Genomic DNA, 7,025 nt, shown 5'->3' on the forward strand with positions numbered 1-7,025 from the left:
TAATGAAAATTTGACAATGATAAGGTTTGAAAAGTTATTCTCAAATCCTCGTCTTTAATTACTTTTAAATAATTGGTAAATTTTACTCAAATTCAAATTTAAAATTTTTTTATTTGTCAAACATTGAATTTAAGTTAAATTATATTTTCAAATAAAATCAACATTTTCAAACATAATATTAGATTATTTTGGTAAGTTCAGAAAGACATACCTGTAAAAAGATGAAGATGCATACACCATTGATGAAGTAAGCATTAAATAACTGGAGCCATTCTCTGTTCCTCATATAATGTCAAGCTCCATTCTTCATACAATCACAAGAAGACATTGATCTGAGATATACATACCCAGAATCCAGTAGTATCCACTTACTTAAGTAAAAGTCAAGCATCTGAATCAATCAATTGCTTTTAAGCAATTTAATGTGGGGTAAACAAATATAGAAAAAATAAATCAAATAATTAAATTGTTGGAGTAATTAATTAAGTGCTACTCATATTTTGGAGTTTTGATATAATCATTGAGCGTGCTCATATTGGAGATCAAGATTGTGCTATATTTAACTAGGCGACAAAAAGTTTTCGGTTTTCCTTTTCTATATGGGTTTTGGATAATCTGAATAATAGAAAGTGGCGATACTTGAACAAAATTTTAAAGGGCAAAAATTATCAAACAATCTTTTAATTCAAGAAAACATATGTTGTAATAAATAGATCCATGAACCATAATATATGTATGTATTAAGAAAATTTTATATAGAAATTAACATACTACATATCATTAACTTATTATCGAAGTAAAACTTAATGTTCTTTTAACACTTGATAATCGTTTGATTATTTTTGTTTATTATGTATAAAATCAACCGAAGCTCTATACGAAAAAAGATCTATAAAAGTAGATCATTACACAACTACTCCTATATAACCCTAAATTAATAATAATTCCTCCTTTTTATTGTATCTTTACTTTTATAGTCAAACGAGTTAAACTTTGACCATTAATTTTATAAAAAGTATTACAAACTATATGATCAAATTATATTGACTAATTTACGTTGATATATATATTTTCATAAAAGTAACTTTTGTAAACCCATAATTTATATATATAGAACTAGCAATGTAATGGTCAAAATTTAACTTGTTTGACAATAAAATTAAAGATAAAAGGGACTAAGGCTCAAATTTAAATAATAGTTACAATCTCAATCCAACAATTTTTTATCATATTAAATAGAATTATATGCCCTCATGTGATCCTTTTACACAAAAAAGAAATAACTAAATAACGCATTAAAAGACTATCATTAATATTGTCTTGGCTCTTTGAATAAAAAGGGACAACATAGCAATTAGTTCTCTTATTTTGGGTAAAAATTTACTTGAAGGTGGGGAATACTTTTCCTTCAAATGAGGAAAAAATGGGAAATTATCCTTCTTTTTCATTCGATCATTTTCTTTAATTTACTTTGTTCTACGTCTTTTAGTACAATTATTTCTATTAATTCATTTACATGTTGTTTCTGTTATGAAACGAGAAAGTGCAAAAGACACTTAAAATACCTGGAGATAGGTGTAATCGGGTACAACCATCAATATGCTGAAAATGTTTATGATCCTTCCGCTGATGAGACCTCAAATCCTGTAATACAACGTTAGCCTTGTCCGGGGGGTGATCTCCCGGAAAACCCCTCTGACGCTCAAGTCAGATCGAGAAAAACGAAAGTAACGGATATATGATAATTAATGAATGTGTGTATATTGGATGAAAACAAGATTAACAGATTATAGGATGAGTTCAGATAAATTGAAGGATAGTTGATCAAGAATATAGATTGTATGTAGGAGGGTGAATATTTATTGTGGAGTAATGGTAGGAATATATCAAAGCTTAGTCCGGTGCAAATGATGTACGCGACATGTATTTATAATGGTAGAATGGAGGTTGGATGGTGATTAATGTGGGAATCATGGGTATGATGGGTGAGTGGTACGTTATGATGAGTAGCGGGTAGTTATTTTAAGAAGTTATTGAACCGAGTTGGGTGGTTAGGGTTTGACTAAATAAATTACGGGTTTATTTATTTGACCCCATAACATTAGCCCACGCATGAAGAGCGATAGATGAGGGAATTTATTGTAGCGAGGGTATCAGTCTTTATGCAGAAAAAATTATACCTGTGATGCAGATCAAATAAATATTCGGAAGAAACCATGCAATAAGGTCCGAATAAGGTAAACTTCGAATTCTTGCCTCGATGGGCCCATGATGGTGGAAGCCCCAATTTGGCCTCTGGGCCACTTTTGATGATTTGACTTTAGAGCCTGATATGATGATTCGGCATTTGAGCCTGATATGATGATTCGACATTTGAGCTTGATATGACGATATAGCCTGGTAGTCAAACACCTGTGACTTAGATAAGGAATCATACTAGATGAATCCTTCGAAAGCATTGATGAATATTCGGATCAGACATAAGTCTGCATTTAAGAAATATTTGGATCGGACATAGGTCCGCATTGCCCAGCCGTCAATCACCCGGGACTTAGATAAGGAATCATACTAGGTGAATCCTTCGAAAGAATTGATGAATATTCTAATCGGACATAGGTCCGCTTTGCTCAACCGTCAATCATCCGAAACTTAGATAAGGAATCATACTAGGTGAATCCTTCGAAAACATTGATGAATATACTGATCGGACATAGGTCCGCTTAATAAGTGATCGAGTTATCAAGCTAGGTGATACTCGCTATGAATATATTGACAAATAACGCCCAAAATCACTCGTTTTGGGGCTTAATAAGAGTCCGAGTTACCAAGCTAGGTGACACTCGCAAGGATTTCACTTTCAAACTAGGTGAAAGTTTGATAATTAAGATAAATACTTTGAAAATATCGCCCAAAATCAATCATTTTGGGACTTCAATAATAATATCACTTTCAAACTAGGTGAAAGCTTAGATGATTCCATAATATGATAAAGAACGCCCACGTGTTGGGACTTCAATAATAATAATAATAATAAGATGACTTTTAAACCAGGTGAAAGCTCAGTTGACTTTATACTTTCATCATTGAAAACCACCTATAAGTAAGACCCGATATAATACGAATAATAATGCTGAAGTATTGAATTCCCATGCAGAAATAATATAATATTCTTCCAATATGTGTCAATATCATACTTCATCACTTTTCATGTTGACCCATGAATATAACAAATATAAAACACCCGATATATGTTGATAAATAAAAGCAAGAATAACCGTATGATCATCATCAGATTAATATAATATATTCTTCACTTGGCAATACTAATCAAAGATTTGCATCGTTTATGTAGCATTTCATAAAAAGGCGATGGTGATGATTTTGCTCCATGTATCGAGTTACTTGAGATTGTTCTTTCGCGAGTGGATGGTTAAACCACTATCAGATCATTTCCGGATCCAGCCACTACAATCAATGTAGGTAGTTTTCCGGGGATCCAATGTAGATAGTTTGAACCACTGTCAGATCATACCCAGATCCAGCTAATACATTGAAATATAGGTAGTTTTCCAGGGATCCAATGCAAATAGTTTGAACCACTTTCAGATCATACCCAAATGCAGCCAATACATTGAATTGGACAGTATTTGGAATGATTTTTTTTTTTGACCGAAACCACTTAGTTGCAGCTAGTTTGGAAACGTTCTACGGGTCATTTAATCCGTTAGATAGTGCATCAAACCGAACTTCAACATTGGGACTAAACTTTTTAGTCATTTGAAGTTGGTTTGGAAACGTTCTACGGATCTAATAACCCTTTAGAAGGTGCATCAAACCGAACTCAACATTGAGACGGTATACATTGATGAATAAGAGCAATAAGATCCAACTTTATATCCTTGAATAATGACAAACACGTGAAATAATTTGGCCCAAATATTCTCGATCTGATCAGTAAAAATTTAATTTATTCCCACTCGTGATTTCATGGACTAAATAGAGTCCGAACGAGCCATGAAAAATATATGCATTTTTTGATTGGTAAAAATAGATCATCATCATTGTTCTTCTTGTTTACCTATAGGGTTAGTCATTAGCCCCCAATGATGATGAATACTCAACCAAAACATGATTGTCTTTGTTTCTGGTCGAGAAAAAATATTGGGACAAAAATAAAACTTTCATTTGCACCGTCAAAATATTTAAAACTAACAAACAGTAGATTAGGAAACGCAGGCCATGTCACTATAATTGATGCACTTTGACACAAAATGTTGATATATTAGGCATTTTTTATCCTTTTCATGATAATTATAGAAAGCATAGCCAGTCACGTGCCCTTACTCGCGAAAATCAGAAATAAATAGCATAAAAGAAAATGGTGGCTCTTAATTTAGTGTAAAAATACTCGTCATTTGAGCAGGTAATTTTCGGGGAAAAAATTAAGAGTGCATGTGTTCATCTAGAAACTCTCGTAATTGGAAAAAACAAAATGATCTAGGTTGATTGTGTTTTTGGTAGAACAGACATGACTTTTATGTTTTGTATCCCCACAGACGGCGCCAAACTGTTTCGGGATGAAACGAGGAAGTGCAAAAGACATTTAAATACCTGGATATAAGTTGTAATCGAGGGTAACTGTCAGTATGCTGAAAGTGCTTATGATCCTTCCGTTGATGAGACCTCAAATCCTGCAATACAACGTTAGCCTTGTCCGGGGGGTGATTTTCCGGAAAACTCCTCCGACGCTCAAGTCAGATCGGGAGACAGAAAGTAATGAATATATGATAATCAATGAATACAAGATTAACGGATTGTAGGATGAGTTCAGATCAATTGAAGGAATATTTAGTTCAGTATAGATTGTATGTAGGAGGGTGAATATTTATTGTGGAGTAATGGTAAAAATATATCAAAGCTTAGTCCGGTGCAAATGATGTACGCGACATGTATTTATAATGGTAGAATGGAGGTTGGATGGTGAATTAATGTGGGAATAATGGGTATAATGGGTGAGTGGTAGGTTATGATGAGTAGTGGGTAGTTATTTTAAGAAGTTATTGAACCGAGTTGGGTGGTTAGGGTTTGACTAAATAAATTACGGGTTTATTTATTTGACCCCATAACACATGTCTAGTTTTCTTTATTTCATTAGTTTAACTTTTTTTACCTCTTAAAAATTTATACTTAATTCAAATGAGCGCTCAAATAAAATATTTTTTTGGGATTATAGAACGATCCAAAAGGTTTAGAGTACACTCAAAATTAATTGATTTATGACCTTAAACTATAAGCTGACATGCGTCCTTAAAATGATATGATTTGTTTCCCACCAAACTTGATGAAATTGACATAAATTTAGTTTTATACCCAAATTAGAGCTCATTTAACGTCTTGGAATTATATAATAGATAGTACGTAACAACCATATTACAAAATTACAATAGTATATTGCTGAAATTGAATGGTCGTTGACAGGCTATTATCATTCATCATAATCACCCAATTTATACATTATCCTTAATTTCTTTTATTAATCATATTTCTTCCCTTTTTTTAATGAAGCCCTTTAAAGCCCTTGATAATTAGTAATATGCTTTAGACATTTACATGCGTTGAAAATGTATATATTTTCCATACTATATTAAATTCATCAAACATTCATAATTACTAACGAATATCATACCAAATCAATCATATCCACAAAAGTATTAGCATTTGATATTCATATACGCACATACATTCGTTGATGTAGCTTTGACCTTAAATTTTTGTAGCTTGGTCAAAAAGGTCCAAGCAACATAGGTGCCTAATTTGATCAATATTCACATACACATATATATTCATCGATGTTTAAGAGAGCAAAATTTAAAAGTTAAAAGTTTGTCAAAAGTTGAAGGCCTGCAGAATTGTTTTCATTATGTTGCAATTTTCACTCTAGTGTCAAGACCTTCGCAAAAGATGATTTGTTGGTCATAATATGAACATCAGCTACAAAAATCTGCAACAAATCAAACAAATGCACAAACTTTAGCCAAAATACATATTCCCCATTTGTGATTCAAGGCCAACAATTATTTTTAAATATGGTAGTACCTTAATTACCAAACTCCCCTTGAATATAAAAAACATTATATAAGTCATTATCATATCTACTTCATCCAACATCTACCATAAGCACTAAAAAGTAATATGAAAAAGATTCGATGGATGATAAAAATAATAATGATTCTTACTTGTCCTATGATTTTGTTGTAATTGATCTAGGACTAATGCAAGCTGAGTGAGAATTTTTTGATTTTCTTCAGTTTTTTTCAAAAGTTGGGAAGTAACCTCATCATTTCTTTTTTGTAATTGGGAAATAATCTCATCATTTTTTCTCATAACCTCATCAATTTTCTCTCAACAGACAATAGGTAGGATTTAAGCCCCATAACATCACTTGAAGTACCACCACAATCACCTATCTTGTTGTTTCGTAATTGAGCTTTAATACCAAACACGTGAGATCTACTAACCCCATGACCATAACCAACAATACGCTGATTAGGTTTGTCTTGTTGATACATCATCTCATTAAAAACTTCTGTCTCAATCACCTCACGAGGTTATTTCGAATCACGTAAACGTTCATTAACCCTACTTTCAGCAATGTCTTATAACAATACAAAAGTATAAATGAAATATGAAATCACATTTGTCATAATGATAAATGTTTCCAATTCACTACTATAATATACCATGAATTCTTAAGTGGATGTACCCTCTACATAACCACCACTCTTTGTAGTATGTGTACGTTTCCACATTTCTAGCCCACTAGGTTCTCTGTGATTAAACTTAACCTATTTAAAAGTAACGGATTATCCCAAAGAAATAAACTTATCACAAATATAGGCATTTCATTATAAGCAAATGCAACATCAAAAACAAGCAAATGCAATTGTCTCATTATAAGCAATAACAATAATTGTCTTCATACTTACAAATTCAGTTTTCCATTGAGCATAACTCTTTGACCCTGT

The sequence above is a fragment of the Amaranthus tricolor genome, chromosome 14 (assembly GCF_026212465.1).
Source record: "Amaranthus tricolor cultivar Red isolate AtriRed21 chromosome 14, ASM2621246v1, whole genome shotgun sequence".
NCBI lineage: Eukaryota > Viridiplantae > Streptophyta > Magnoliopsida > Caryophyllales > Amaranthaceae > Amaranthus > Amaranthus tricolor.